The 16,731-nt window shown below is 43.3% G+C and overlaps 1 protein-coding gene across 1 annotated transcript in view; it reads left to right on the top strand.

Moving 5' to 3' along the window:
- Window positions 1–16,731, top strand: part of PCSK2 (proprotein convertase subtilisin/kexin type 2) — a 273,542-nt gene that overhangs the window by 230,233 nt on the left and 26,578 nt on the right. The window lies entirely within an intron of this gene.

Raw genomic sequence — 16,731 nt, forward strand, 5'->3', positions numbered from 1 at the left:
GGTCACATCGGACAAGACCTGAGCCAGGCCTTGGGATCAGTCTTCTGGGTTCGGGTCCCATTTCCATCAGTCAGCGTCTGGGTGTGTCTGCAAATGACTTGACCTCGCTCGCTGCGCCTCTGTTTTCTTGCCTGTAAAATTGTGATAATCCTACATTTCTCCTGGGATCATTGTAAGGTGTAAATGAGATAAATATACCAGTGTTTGGTAGTGAGAAGTGCCCCGGGAAGGGTTGGTGTTGATCCAGGCCATTGTGGACACTTAACCTGTCCCCCCAAAACTTTGTGGAGTAAAGCACAGGGTTTTGTTTTTGTTTTTGTTTTTGTTTTTTTCACTAAGCTTGTGAATTTTATGCGTCAAGAACTCAGGGCACATTGGGGATGGCCTGTCCCAGCTCTAAGAGTCCTGGGCCTCGGATAGAAGTCTCCAGATTTGAATTGCCAAACTGTTGAGTCTTCTAGTGCCCTTGTGATATGCCAAATTATCGCCATTTGTGCCACAACACCAACCACTCAAGAGTACTTAATCATTTTGTTGTATTTAGTGTTTTCTTCAGGACTGGACTTACCATCAGGTGATAGTGATACCCTCTTGATGCCTTTAGTTTGCCTGTCTAACCAGCCATGGGCAGGAGTCGCATTTTCCCAAGATTACAACAATGGTGGGGCGCCTGGGTGGCTCAATCAGTTAAGCATCCGACTTCAGCACAGGTCATGATCTCACAGTTCGTGGGTTCGGGCCCCGCATCGGGCTCTGTGCTGACAGCTCAGAGCCTGGAACCTGCTTCAGATTCCATATTTCCCTCTCTCTCTGCTCGTCTCCTGCTCAAACTCTGTCTCTATCTCTCAAAAATAAGATAAACATTAAAAAACATTTTTTTTAAGATTACAACAATGGTGGTGGAGTAAGAGTAACCAGGTCCTCACTGAGGGAAAGACAAGTGTGTGAAGTTTAGTATATGGACTTTTGCAAGTGCCTTTTAGGAATTTTTAGAAAGTCTGCTTCTTGGATTTTGGCCAATTTCAAATGGATGAAATGGATATGGCCATATTTGGATATATAAACTAGCACTGCTACAAATTAATTGCAAAATGCATCTGTTTTATGTTTATCTTTGTTATTTATGGTCTATGTGAAATATACATGAACCTATTATTTACACATTTATATCACTAAAATAGGTATGGGTATGAAACACCCGAAATTTAACAGTAGCTTAGGTAAAAATATTGAAGAAAATTAGAGTGGACAACTAAGTAGCATAATGCCCTCAAGGTCTATCCAAGTTGGCACAAATGGCAGGATTTCCTTCTTTTTATTGCTGAATAATATTCTGTTGTGTGTGGGGGGGTGGTATATATGTATGTGTATATACAGTATTCTCTTAATGCATTCGTGCATTGATGGACACTTAGGTTGTGTCCATTTCTTTTTTTTTTTTTTTTAATTTTTTTTTTTCAACGTTTATTTATTTTTTTTGGGACAGAGAGAGACAGAGCATGAACGGGGGAGGGGCAGAGAGAGAGGGAGACACAGAATCGGAAACAGGCTCCAGGCTCTGAGCCATCAGCCCAGAGCCTGACGCGGGGCTCGAACTCACAGACCGCAAGATCGTGACCTGGCTGAAGTCGGACGCTTTACCGACTGCGCCACCCAGGCGCCCCATTTCTTGGCTAGTGTGAATAACGCTGATGTGAAATAGTGGTGCAGGTATCTAAAGATAGTAATTTCAGGGCCACCCGGGTGGCTCAGTCGTTTAAGCATCTGACTCTTGAGCTCAGCTCAGGGCTTGAGCTTAGGGTCATGAGTTCAAGCCCCACTTTGGGCTCCACACTGGGCATGGAGTCTACTTAAATAAATTTAAAAAAAATATAGTACTATCATTTCCTTCAGATTATCCCAGAAGTGGGGCTGCTGAATCATATGGTAGTTCCGTTTTTAATGTTTTGAGGAACCTCCATACTGTTTTTCATAGTGGCTGCACCAACTTACGTTCCCACCAACAGGGCACAGGGGTTCACTTTTCTCTGCATCCTCACCAACACTTATCTTTTTGATAATCGTGAAGGCAACTTTTTCTATACGTTTCCTAAGGTCAGAGAACAGGTCTTTTCCTCTCCAGCTAGTCTCAGAAACTGGCCTAGTGCTTGAAAAGTAGATCAGCTGTTCAATAAGTAGATGTGGAATTAATACATGAATGAAATTGGAGGGTTGAAAGATTAAAAGTCCTATAGAAAACTGTACCTGTGGTGAACGTCAGTGGTGCCCACTACGTCCCCTTTATCAGGTGGGGGTGGGGTGGGGACGGGGAACCCCCCAGTTACAATGACTCACACAGCTGCCCCCTCCCTGTAGAATTGCCCTAGCTGATGGGAGGCTTTCATCCAGATGGTTATGCCCACACACACACCCAGGAGGCAGCCCACAGCCAATGATTGATTCAGGGAGAAGAGGCCAGACCACTTGACCCCAGTAGTTACCACTCCGTGGTGTAATGTATGCTCCAGAGACCCCAGTGAATCAAGCCAAGCAAGGGTTGACTTTGCTTGAGAGCACACCGTTTTGAGGTTCCTACCTCGCCTATCTTGTTTCACTCCCTCATTGACACATTTCCCCTTAGTGCACGTTCTTAATACACCTGATGAGCTCAAGTCCCTGCCTTGGGCTCTGCTTCTAGTGAACCCATTCTAAGACATTAGAAATGAGGTTCATTCTTTCCCTTGGCTGCCAGGAAGCTCAGAACTAAGTTTGGGCCTAACAGTGTGGGGTTTTTTTTAGGCTAAGTCTTCTCCTATCCCATTTTCTCCCCTCTGTTCACCAACCATGGCCTCAAAAATCATTCCCTAACTTTTGTTCTCATGTCCTTTTTCATATTTCTATGGAATCCAAATCTATGAATACTACGAAGTATAAAATTTGTAAAAGAATTGCTTAAATGAGTTCAATTTGATTTGATTAAATTAAGGTGTAAATTTTAACTTTGGGATCCTCAAATTGTTTCTTGCTTCCGCAATTCCTAGTCTTAATGGACTAAACCATCTCAATGGACAAAAATCAACGGTGTCTGGGTCCTAAACAATAGTAAACAGTAGGTCAAACAAAGTGCAGCCCCTTAGAAAGGGGCTCAGCTGACCTTGGCCCACAGGGCAGACCCAATGCACTAGCTGTCTTTGCAAATAAAGTTTTATTGGAACACAGCCAGGCCTCTGTGTCTTTCCATCCGTGATTTCTCTCCCGATCACGGCTGTCACAGGTTCCACACCCAGGGAAGCACCAGGGAAGCATCCAGTGGGGCACTGGATCATCAGAACCTTGGGTTCTTCTGCTGATCTGTCCCTGTCTTCATTTTCACTAGACAGCCAGCTTGCATGACAAGAGGTGTGCTTCTGCTGCAGGCACTTTTTTAAGGACTGGGATGAGCAAGTTAGAGAGCTGAGCTTGAGAGCTGGGAGGCCAGAATTCTCATCTCAATCCTAACCCTTTCTGGCCATAGGACTTTGGATTAGTCCTTAGCTTCTTTGTGCCTCGTTTTCTTCTTTGGTAAAATAATCCACATCAGTGGTGCTCAAAGTGTGACCACTGGCCCACCTGCAAGTTTGTGAGAAATGCAGAGGCTCCGCCCCACCCACCCACCTGATACATCAGAATTTGCATTTTAGAGGCACCTGGGTGGCTCCATCCGTTAAGCGTCTGACTTCAGCTCAGGTCATCATCTCACTATTCATGAGGTCAAGCCCTGCATCAGGCTCTGGGCTGACAGCTCAGAGCCCGGAGCCTGCTTCAGATTCTGTGTCTCTTTCTCTCTCTGCCCCTCCCCCCGCTCATGCTCTGTCTCTGTCTCTTTCTCAAAAAAAAAATAAACATTAAAAAAAATTTTTTAGGGGTGCCTGGGTGGCTCAGTTGGTTAAGCAGCCAACTTCGGCTCAGGTCATGATCTCACGGTCCATGAGTTTGAGCCCCGCGTCGGGCTCTGTGCTGATAGCTCAGAGCCTGGAGCCTGCCTCTGTTTCTGTGTCTCCCTCTCTGCCCCTCCCCCATTCATGCTCTGTCTCTCTCTGCCTTTCAAAAATGAATAAATGTTAAAAAAATTTAAAAAAAAATTTTTAAAGAGTATTTGCATTTTAACAAGGTCACACTCAAGTTTGAGAGGTGCTACTCTAACTGACTTCTAGAAAATGTATCCGGTAACCCTAAGATACTAAGACCACAAGATAATGTGGTTTTAAAAAATCCCCAGTGCTGGAGTGCCTGGGTGGCTCAATCAGTTAAGCTTCTGACTCTGGGTTTCAGCTCAGGTCATGATCTCACGGTTCATGGGTTTGAGCCCCACATCAGGCTCCGCAGCTGGCAGCATGGAGCCTGCTTGGGATTCTCTCTCTCCCTCTCCCCCACCCCTCTCTCTCTCTCTCCACCCCACCCCCACTCATGCTGTCTCTGTCTCTCTCAAAATAAATAAAACTTAAAAAAACATCCCCAGTGACTAGGAAAAGGCGGCAGAGGTGACTCGTTTTCTGGAACACCGCACAACCCTATCCAGGTGGTATGTTGAAGGGATTGATTACCAAGCCAGATGCTCTGGTTTGTCTCTGAGCTGCAGGAGCAGGGGCCCAGTGGCTCAACTTCAGGGGTTTCTTATAGGGATGCACGAGGAGAGACAAGGGCACTGAGAGGGGATTCAGGCAGAACCTTGTACAGGCTGAGACCAGACAGACGTTCTGGACCCAGCGTGGCTGCAGGGCTCCAGCCACGAGAGTGTGTGGAGATTTCCACGGGGGCCCCACGGTCGTGGGTCTTGGCCATGCTTATAGTTCCTGTCTCTCACTGGCTCTGTGTGTCCTTCTCTGAATCCACTTTTCCTCTTGCTTGGGGCTTATGTTCATGTGCTCCTTCTACGTGGACATGACGCCATTAGCATTCTTGTTTGTCACAACCTGTCAGGCTCTATTCCAACTGCCGTTTGCTCCCCTCCAATGCCTGAGGGGAAATCTTGACCCCAAATTAGGGGAGACACTTCTCTCTCTGGTGGGCTCCCAAACTAGCAAATGTGGTTCTGTTGGAAAGGTTTAGAACTTGAAAGGTCAGAGATCAGTCAGAAGGTTGCTAACAGAGCCCCTTCTTTTCCATTCCGGTAATGTCAAGTGGCAGTTGTCTACCCCCACACTGGCTTTTCAGACCTCTGATGGAGAAGTTTCTTCTAAACCGTTGAAATCTTCCAGAAGTCTCAATAGAAATATAACACCATGTTTCTTCTCTGTTATGGGCTGGATTTTCCCCGCCCCCCAGTCAAAACTCATATATTGAAATCCTAACCCCCCCCCCCATATCTCAGAAAGGACCTTATTTGGAAATAGGGCCATGAAAGATGTAATTAGTTAAGACGAGTTCATTCTGGAGCAGAGTGGGCCCCTAATCTGATATGACTGATGTCTGTGTTAAAAAGGTAATTTAGGGGCGCCTGGGTGGCTCAGTCAGTTAAGCATCCAACTTCGGCTCAGGTCATGATCTCACAGTTCGTGGGTTCGAGCCCCGCATTGGGCTGTGTGCTGACAGCTCAGAGCCTGGAGCCTGCCTCAGATTGTGTGTCTTGTGCCTTCCTTTCTCTCCGCTCCTCCCCTGCTCACATTCTGTCTGTCTCTCAAAAATAAATAAGCATTTTTTAAAAATCATGTTGTAAAAAACATGATTTTTTTAATATTTTTGGACACAGATGCAGAGGAAGAGTGCCAAGAGAACATGAAGGCAGAGATCAGGGTGATGCCTCTACAAGTCAAGGAACACCCAAACTTGTCAGTAGCTAGGGGAGAGGCATGGGACAGATTCTCACTCCTAGCCTTCAGAAGGAACCAGCCTTCTCAACACCTTGACTTTGACCCTCCAGAATGTCTAGACAATATATTTCTGTGGTTTACACCACCCAGTTTGTGGTATTTTCCTACAGCAGCCCTAGAAAACCATACACCTTTCAGTCTTAGAAGGGATAGTCAAAAAAAGAGATTTTGCCAGACTCGAGCAGTGCAGAAACAGTATGGTTACTTTTTTAGTTACTCTTGATGTCAACTGACTCCCTTTTTGAAAGCCAAGATGGCTGACCGTTGATCCCATTACAACTCATTCTCATCTGGCACCTTGAGAGTCATCTTTCCTTCATTCTCTAATATCGTTCCTCAGAAGAGAAGCTTGCAAAAATTCTCATGATGCCATTGACATTCAGCCCATCTGAGACAGCCACAAGGGCCCCTGATGCTTGAAAAGCACAGTTCAGTTTATAGAGGGGGCTTAGAAACAGGATCAAGGGGTGAGGGGGTAGGAGGCGATAGTGCTGCCCCATTTCAGTGCCATTTCAGTGCCTCAACCCTTGGGAGTTGTTAGGATGAAACTTAGACGCACAAGCAGCTTGTTTGCATATCGCGCTGTTCACTGTGTGGCTGGAGAGAAATGGTCACACATCCGAGCCCAGGACCGGGTGACAACAAGTCCCCTGGGGGACACTTGGCAGATGTCCAGCAGACATGGATTTCCACTGAGAAGCATTTTTTTGACACACAAGGCCGACAGAGAGACATGTAGGTGACATCCGCCCTCAGTCGCAATTTACAAATGCACAAGGCATTCAATGCAGCACATCCCCCAGTGGCTCCTGTCATTTTCCACAACTTCTGAACTGTTCCCCGCATCTTAAGTCTGAGTATTTCTCTCTCCTCCATCTGTAGCCTCCCCTGTCGCAACTAAAAAGGCCCTTTCAAGTGTGATTGTTCTGGAAAGCATGCCAACTGCTCCAAAACTTAAGAGAAAAATTGTTATGACTTATCTTCAGATGACAGCATGTAAATATTTTAGAAAGTGAAGTATAATGAAAAATACATGATTTCTCATTCGACTTTCGAAACCCCAAGCTGTGGGAGTGGTTCTTTCCTTGTTTCAGGGTGACAATTTGGGGGGAAAGAACTGTAGAATCTCGTGCATGATGGTATATGATACATGAGCAAAGATCTCCTCTCAGTTATTTCAGTTGTCTGGTCTACTCTAAAGGAAAGTCCACCTCTGAAAGATGGTCTCCACCTAAACAAAGGAGTCAGATAATTACCTAGTGGACAAAGGTAGGTCTTATGCTTGTCTTTGAATGTTAGCATCCTGCAGGTAGGTTTTGTTTGACCAAGATAGTAATGATAGAGGAAGAGGAAAAAGAGTCGAGAGACCTTTCTGGGGATGTGTTCTTCGCCACAGACCTCCCCACTCCCAATTGTCTGACATTTGTTCTCCACATAAACATCACCGACCTGACTCCTTAGGGATTTGAGTTTGTATCTCCTAAATTTGCTCGATGAATACTTGAGGCAGCAAGGAGCAGACAAGAAAAAAGAGGAGGCAACTTTTTATTCCCCTTTCTAGTCTACATGTTGACCATATAGTAAAAGCATTTTTCACATCTTCTGTGGGAAGTAGGTGACAGTCCTAGACCCCTGAATTATGAAATAATCCAATAATTGACTTTTTTCTTAGTTTGGGAGCCCCCCCCCCCAAAAGCAGACACTGAAACAAGGATTGTTCAAGTAGTTGCTTTGGGAGGCAAAGGGAACCCCAGTAGTGAATGGGGAGGTGTGACAGGGAAGAAAGGGACCAGGAAAGTGTGTGTTATCGAGCCAGCCACCACTGTGAACACCCTGAGCTCAGTCCCACCAGGAAGCTGGAAAACCACGTGGACCCTGAAGCTATCAGAGGTGAAAATCCTGATCCACATAAATGCCACAGTACTTGCGGCCCCCCTGGGGCAGGTGTGCCCACCAGCTGTCAGCCTCTTGGGAGAAAGCCCTTCCACAAAGAGATGCCGATGCGGTGCTGGCATTCGGAAACCACAGTGCACGGAAGGTCTAAGGGACGTGGGCCGACACCCACTGCCATCTGCTGCCATCTCGAGGGTGCAGTTTGACAAAACTTAATCTTAGGCTTGGAGTCATCGCTGTCTGGGTAATAAAGGACCAGTAAGGTGATGTGTTTGCTGGTCAGAAAGACGCAGCCTTTGCAGAGACTGGTGGAGTAACAGAGCCCAGACGTTGGGGACCACAGAGTCTGACGCTGTCCTGACAACCAGAAGGCAATTCCGACAACACAGAGGGCCTGGAAAGTGACAGTTGATTCATGAACTTCTTTCCGCATCTTGAGGAAGTACAGCTACCCAGGGTAACCCTGGTAAGTCTGTGGCTGGCTCTGACGGCTACACCCCAACCTCTTAGTAATCACGGTTCAGGATTGCTACCGGAGGGAATATTTAAAGACAAGGCTACAGAAATAGACAAGGCTACAGGAATATTTAAAGACGAGGCTACAGAAAGCCCTCTGACAGATGAGACAGAGCACTGATTGTTTAGGAATCAATCCCTGTGGGATTTCGAAGGACCCAAGCACAGATCCCAGATCTTCGGGCTGGAATGCAGTAAAGAGAGATCACTTGCAAGAGTGTGACTCGAAAGGAACCATCCAGGCAAGGGGAGCAGAGGGCTGCCTAGGGAGATGCTGATGAATTGGGTGTTGGCGAGGCAGAGCCCTGGTGCAGCCTGCTGAAACTTAATCAGAGCAGTGGGGCTGACACAGTGGCAGCAAATGTTGGGGCCTCTGGCAGGCAATGGATGCCTCCTGCCAAGGAGCTCTCAGGAACACTCCATGAGCCCTGATTTATGCTTTGAAACCAAGCAAAGGTTCACAGTTGAGCAGGAGCTGCCAAAGTGTGGAGTCTGCAATCCATTCTCTGAAATGATTGTTGCACTTACAGTTCCCGTTATTTGTGATCAAGAGAAATGGAAGAAAAGGCTGGCAGGTTTTAGGTGAAACTTATTAAGTGCTGGCCAGCCATAGGTGGGATGGTCAACCATCTTGGTTTCCCATTTTTAACACTGAAAGTCCCACTTCCAAGGAGCTCCCAGTCCCAGGAGAACCAAGACTCTTGGTCACTCACCCTGTGGCCTTATTGGCGGCATTGACTTATTTGAACCCAGTGAAAACACCAACCAGCTTAAGGGATTGACATGAATGAAAACCCTTCACCAACCCCCTTGACATCAGAAAGGTTAATCATGGTGTGTTTGGATCCTGCTAGAAATGAGACAGGATTGCATAAGGGTCTTCCTTCCAAAGTGGACACATGGCAAAATAGGTCATAATTAGAGGCAACAATAGGCGCCATTAAACATGGCCTTGAGGGAAGGATTTAATCAGAAGCCAAGGGCAACCATACCATCCATTGTTGGCCTTTCCAGAGATCATGACACCACCAGCACACTCTTGAACTCCCGTGGAACCCGATGGGAACATGAGGCAGACGCCGTGATCCTGGTGACTTGGCTGTGGCACGCAGCTCCAGCCAGCCGTGGCTTCCTGCTCACCAGCCAGCTGGCTTCTCTGCTCCTCTGGGTGAGGACCTGCCAGGCTCCAGTGGAGTGTGCTCCCCAGTGTGCACACAGCCCAGACTGGGAGGAGTTAACACCCCAGAGGCCACCACCCAGCTGCACTGTCCTGGTGGCAAGGTCACAGGGGCTCTCCAGAGAAGTTGACCCCAGCTCCCACAGGGACAACCTGCTCACCAGCTCACACTCCCCCCAGATTAACTACCTGCTCCTTGGCCCTGGTCTCAGGGTCTTTTTATGAAGGAACACAAACTGAGACCAGCCCCTTTCTCCTACAGGTGAAGCCAGCAGCCTTCTGAAAGTAAGCGTAAGCGTAGCTCCTTACAGGAGGATCCACCGTCCCCATTTAAAGCCCTTTGTGAATTCACCACCACCTTCAACACGGAGTACAGAAAAGACTAGAAGTGACAAATAATGAACACACAAAACAGCTGCATGGAAATATAATCCAATCACTGATATTGTGGCAGAGAGGGACTTTCTAAGCATAAAAGCAAAAGGAAAATATTTACCAAAACTAAGTAAGAAATATTACTACATAAAACCTTTCAAAATTTCTGCAAGCCTGGTCATTGTTAAAGCTCAGCAATGGATCCGTGGGGATTCATTATACTAGTCACTCTACTTTTGTTGTGCTTAATATTTTTCAGATTAAAAGGTTTTTATTCATCCCCCCAAATAAAAAGCAATTCAGTAGGTGGATAAGTTGTCAAAAGTAAGAATACACAATTTAGGAAAAATGAAAACAGCAGCTGCTCTAATATTATACAGATGGCCACTTGTGGCTTGGGATAAAAATTCCAGGGACTGCATTACACAGAGTTTTTTTTTTAATGGTGCATCTGATATAACCCAAATTAAGGGGACATGATGAACTGTGTCAGTAAGGAGAGGCTACATTATGCTGTGGTAACAAATAGCCCCAAAAGCTCAGAAGCTTCAGACCACAAAGGTTTATTTCTCATTCAGCTACACATCACCATGGTCAATAGTGAGCTCTGCTTATCACAGTCTCTCAGAGAACAGAGCTTGCATCTGGAACATTGCTAGTCACTGTGCCGAGGGAAAGAGGGTGTCCCACGGCATTTGGCCCTGACCAGTCAATGGTTCAGCCTAGAAATGACACTATATATCAGTCACTGCCACTCAAAACTCACTAATTAAAATGGCTTACAGGACCCCACCCAACCACAAAGGGATGTCATCACGGACCCAAACTGTGGACAGCTAGAAACATTTATCAGATAGCACCAATGACTACCACAATGCGCCCAAAACAACTTCCAGGTGACTCGAAAGGCAACTCAACAGTGATCCAGTGAGGACAAACACAATGTCAAAGATGTTTGTGAATAGTTTGAGTAAAATTGTTCAGTGAACTGTGAGTACAGAAAGGCAGTGTTTGCAAATCGATACATTGTTCTAGGCGGTAGTTAAAATAAGTATTTGCAAAAATTAATAGGTTTATGCAATATAGGGGGAAATTTTCTGTAAGTCAAAATGCAACATATAAAAGAAAAGATTGGGCAAATATATATGTAACATAAATGACAGAAATTTGGCTAAGGTCCTTAATATAGGAGAAGCTCTAACAAATCAAAAAGAATATGAAAGAAAAAATAGGCAAAGGATATTATCTTTATGGCTTGGTGCTTTGCTAACCTTATTCATAAAGCAGCAATACAAATGAGCAGTGAGAATGCAAGAAGATAAACTCAATGGTCATGGAAAAATTTATAACTCAAAACACAAGGTACCACTTTTGCCCACCAAATTGGCAAAACTAGATTTTTTAAATGTAGGATTCTCAATCTTGAACCATGGGTGCTGATTGTGGAATTCTTACACACTGCTGGTGAAACAAATAAATTGTTCATATGCATTATAAATAGCAATCATATGGCAATATGGATCAAGAATCTTCCAACATTCATTCCTTTTTACCCTAAATTCCCCCTTTTAGAAATTCTGCCTGAGGAAATAAACAGAAATACAAAGACATATAAAATGATGTTCATCGCAGAACTTTAAAACTTAGAAACAGCCTTCCAGGTATGTCTAGATAAAGGACTAAATAAATTATGGAATGGCTATTTAATAAGACTAATAAAAATTACAGTGTAGAGGAATATTTAATTACATTAGGAAATGTTACTGATATAATAGTGAATATACATTTGAAGCATTCTGGCCACAAAAGTGGATCTCTTTTATGATCCTAATTTTATCCCTAAACCTGTTCTTATACTTAGCATTTATATATCAACATGGCAGGAATCCACAAAATATCACCAGGGATTTTTTCTATTCGTGGAAAATTAGAAAAGATTTTTATTTTCCTGTTCAGAGTCTAAATTTCAGTTATTCTACAATGAGTATAATTTTGCAATAAAAAATGTGATAACTTTTTTTTAAGTACGTCAATGTTGTATTAAGATGTCAAAGTGACTGGAAAATAAAAACTAGTCTGAGTGTTTAGGAAGAGGCAACCTGTAACAGGCTTGCCTCCCTAGTATCTGCAAGCAGGTAATACCAGTGGGCCAGGGCCTGGTCTGGTCATTCGTCCAGGTCGCTACTGATTGGTGAGCCGGAGGGACCGACAAAGTGGATTTCCACCTCCTGGGACAGGTGATGTCCTGGGTGGGGGCACACAGAGCCATAGCACCAGTCTCTGGCTAGAACTTGACCTTAGCAGATGGTAAGCGATTTGTGACATTTTTATATTATGAGCAAAATAACAAAATCTGCATGAACTGCTAAGAAATTTGGGGGGAGTGACATCAGCACATGGCAGCATGAGAAATCTTTTGTTTCTCCCTTTAATTTGCAATGAGTAGGGCACCCATCACCCAACAGGGGTTCCTCAACAGCACATCAGGACTCCACAGAGAACCATACATCTGTACATTGAAGGTGGGTAGACTGGACCTCATGGAGGCAGGAAAACCAGGGGAACAGCAGCAGTGGTGCCTGTAAACCCAGTGACCCTGGCAGTGGCAGAGGCCTCCGAGACCATGGTATCCCCAACAACCCTGGGCAGCAGCAGTACCCATGACCCTAGCAGACCCAGCCGCGCGCCAGCAACCCTGGCAACCTCAGCACTGGTGAGACGCTAGTGCACGGGTAACTATGACAGCCTCAGTGACCCCGCCAGAAGAGCAGGTGGCGGGTGGAAAGTGTGTGCTCCCAAATACAGCCGTAAAGCAGTTTAGGTAAGAGGGGAAAAAAATTACACTATATCGCCACCTGCTGAAAAATAAAAGAAAGGTCTTTAATTCCCAACCGGTTGAACTGTTAAAATCAAAGTCAATAGAACTCTACCAAAATAAGAAAGGCATCCATTACTTCAAATGTGTCAGCAGAGGCTCATCTCATCAAACACCATGAAAAATCACAGTAAGATGGTATCACCAAAAGCAAATGGCAGACAGTTCTCCAGCAACCAATCTCCAAGTCACAGAAAATTAGGATCTAACTGATAGAGAATTCAAAATAGCTGGTTATGAAGAAAGTCAGCAAGCTAGAAGAAAACTCAGAAAGTCAATTTAATGAACTGAGGAATGAAATTAATGAACAGAAGGAGTGCTTTGCCAAAAAGACTCAAATTCTGAAAATAAAGAACTCAACAGAGGAAATGAAGAACACATTACAAAGTATTGGAAACAGAGCAGATGGGAGGGAAGAAAGAACAGGCGAGCCAGAAGATAGGAATCTAGAAATAATTCAGGTAATAGCAGAGAGAGAACTAAGATTTTTAAGAAGTGAAGAAACCGTACGAGAGTTATCAGACTCCCTTAGGGGGACCAACAAAAGAATTATGGATATACCAGAAGGAGAAGGGGACAGAAGGGTTATTTAAAGAAATAATAGCTGAGAACTTCCCAAACCTGAGGAAAGAACTAGACATATAAGTCCACAAAGCTAACTAGTCACCTTAGTATCTCAATGCTGAAAGATCCTCTTTAAGACACATTATAATGAAGCTGTCAAAAATTGACCATAAAGAAGGATTCTTAAAGGCAGCTGGGGCGGGGGGGTGGGGGGGAGGGAGAAGAGAACATAACCTACAAAGAAAACCCCATTAGATTATCAGTAGATTTCTTCAACAGAAACTACAGGCCAGGAGAGAGTGAATGTCCTAATTCAGATTTCCAGCCAAGAATACTTTATTCAGCAAAGTGACCCTTCAGATATGAAGGAGAAAAACAAACAAAAGCTGATGGAGTTCACCACCACCAGACCTGCCTTACAAAAAAATGTTGAAGGGAGCTCTTCTGCCTAAAATGAAAAGACAAAAATACCCCAGATTTTTACAAAGGTGATAGATAAAATCATAAAATTATAACCCTCTCTTACAATAGGATGTTAAATGTAACATAAAGCTTTAAAAAAGAGGCATTAAAAATAAATATAGCTACTACAATTTGGAAACGAACTCCCAGCATAAAAAGAGACAATTTGTGATAACAAAAGTATAAAAAGGGAGGAGGAAAATGCCGGAACCTGTAGAGGCAAATGAAGATAAGTTGCTATCAACAGAAAAAGGATTATTTTATTTATAAGACATTTTATACAAATCTCACGGGAACCACAAAACAAAAATCTGGAGCAAAACCAAAACATCTAAAAAGGGGGGGAGGGCGCACATGGGTGGCTCAGTCAGTTAAGCTTCCGACTTCGGCTCAGGTCATGATCTCCCAGTTTGTGAGTTTGAGCCCCACGTCAGGCTCTGTGCTGACAGCTCAGAGCCTGGTGCCAGCTTCAGATTCTGTGTTTTCCTCTCTCTCTCCCCCTCCCTCCCTCTCTCTCTCTCTCTCTTTCTCAAAAATAAATAAACATTTGAAAAAAAGTTTAAAAAAATAAAATACAATAAAAAGCAGGGAAGGACTGAGCAAAATGTCATAAAAAACCACCAACCTAAAAATCAAACAAAAGAAAGAAAGAAAGAGAAAAAGACAAGACAATTGAGACACAAAACAATCAGAACACAAAAGATAAAATGGCAATAGTAAGTCCTCATATATCAATAATCACCTTAAATGTAAATGGATTGAACTTACCAATCAAAAGGAACAGAGTGTCTGAATGAATTGAAACAAAGACCCGACTGCATGCTGCCTTCAGGAGACTCTTCCCAGCTCCAAACACATAGACTCAAAGTGAAGGGACAGAGGATGATACTCCAAGAAATGGTAGCCAGAAGAAAGCGGGTGTAGCCATACTCACGTCAGACAAAATGGACTTCAAGCCCAAAATTGGCAACAAGAGACCAAGCAGATCATTATATAATGATAAAAGGGTCAACACCCATCTTCTTCCACTAGAGTTACATCCTGATAAACTGATCAAAAGTTGAAAATATAAGTTGAAAATGCATTTCATGCACCTAACCTACCAAACATGATAGCTGAGCCTACATTAAATGTGCTAGCAACACTTAGTTTAGCCTACAGTTGGGCAAGACCATCTAATACAAAGCCTATTTTATAATACAGAGTTGAATACCTCAGGTAATTTATTGAACGCGGTACTGAAAGTGAAGAACAAAATGATTATGTGGGTACAGAACTGTTGCAAGTATACCAATTGCTTGCCCTCATGATCACGTGGGTGAGTAGACTGAAGCTTCCTGCTGCCTCCCACCATCATGACAGAGTACGACATATCACTAGATCAGGAAGAGATTAAAAACTCAAAATTCAGCGCATCGTTTCTACTGAATGAGTATGATTTTTGTACCATCATAAAGTAAAAAAATTCTAAGTCAAACCATCATAAATTGGGGAGCCTCTGTACGTCAAGAAGACATAACAATTATAAACATATACACTCCCAACATCTGAGCACTGAAATATATTAAGCAAATACTAACAAATCTTAAGGGAGAAATATACAATACAATAACAGGAGGGGACTTCACTATCCCACTGTCAGCAAAGGAGAGATTGTGCAGACAGAAAATCAACAAGGAAACAATGGAATTGAAACACACTAAAATAAATGGACCTATCAGACACATATAGAATGTTCCATCCACCAACAGCATACATTCTTCTCAAGTGCCTGTGAACATTCTCCAAGATAGATCATATGATAGGCCACAAAACCAATCTTAGCAAATTGAAAAATATTGAAATCAATTTCAGCTATCTTCTCTGACCACAAATGGCAGGAAATTAGAAGTTTCAACAAGAGGAAAGTGAGTAGATCTTCAAATATGCGGAAACTAAACAGCACACTTCTAAACAACCAATGGGTCAAAGAAGAAATCAAAATGGAAACAAATTGGGGCGCCTGGGTGGCTCAGTTGGTTGAGCGTCCGACTTTGGTTCAGGTCGTGATCTCACAGCTCGTGAGTTCGAGCCCCCTGTCGGGCTCTGTGCCGACAGCTCGGAGCCTGGAGTCTGCTTCCGATTCTGTGTCTCCCTCTCTCTCTGCCCCTAACCCACTCGCATTCTGTCTCTGTCAAAAATAATAAAATAATAAATAAACATTTTCAAAAAATTAAAAATAGAAACAAATTATCTTGAAACAAATTAAAATGAAAATACAATATACCCAATTTTGTAGAATGCAGCAAAAGCAGTTCTAAGAGGAAAGTTTATAGCAATAAACACATATATTAAGAAATAAGAAAAATCTCAAACAACCTAATTTTACACTTCAAGGAACTAGAAAAAGAGGAACTAGTCAAGTCCAAAGATTGCAGAAGAAAGAAATAATAAAAATCAGAGCAAAAATAAACGAAATAAAGACCAGAAGAACAGTAGAAAGGATCAGCAAAACTAAAAACCTGTTCCTTGAAAAGATAAACACATTTGACAGCGAGACTAATTCTTTGGCTAGACTAAGAAAAAAAAAAAGACTCAAAATTAGAAGGAAAACAAGACATGGCAACCGATACTACAGAAATAGAGAATTTTAAGAAACCACTATGAATAATTATATACTAACAAATTACATTACCTGGAACAAATGGATACATTTTAGCAACAATATACCCAGACTGAATCAGGAAGGAATAGAAAATCTGAACAGATCAATAACAAATCAAGGGATTGAGTCAATTAAAAAATAACACAGAAATCAGAAATCTCTAGGTCCAGATGGCTTTGCTGGTGAATTCTACCAAACATCTAAGGAAGAATTAGCATCAGCCCTCCTTAAAGTCTTCCAGAATATTGAGAAGAGGGAACACCTCCAAACTCATTCTATGAAGCCAGCACTACTTTGGTAGCAAAACCAGATAAGGATACCACAAGGAAAGAAAACTATAGACCAATATCCCTGATGAATATAGATGCAAAAATTCACAACAAAATACTAGCAAATT

This window comes from Leopardus geoffroyi, chromosome A3 (genome assembly GCF_018350155.1).
Source record: "Leopardus geoffroyi isolate Oge1 chromosome A3, O.geoffroyi_Oge1_pat1.0, whole genome shotgun sequence".
Classification (NCBI taxonomy): Eukaryota; Metazoa; Chordata; class Mammalia; order Carnivora; family Felidae; genus Leopardus; species Leopardus geoffroyi.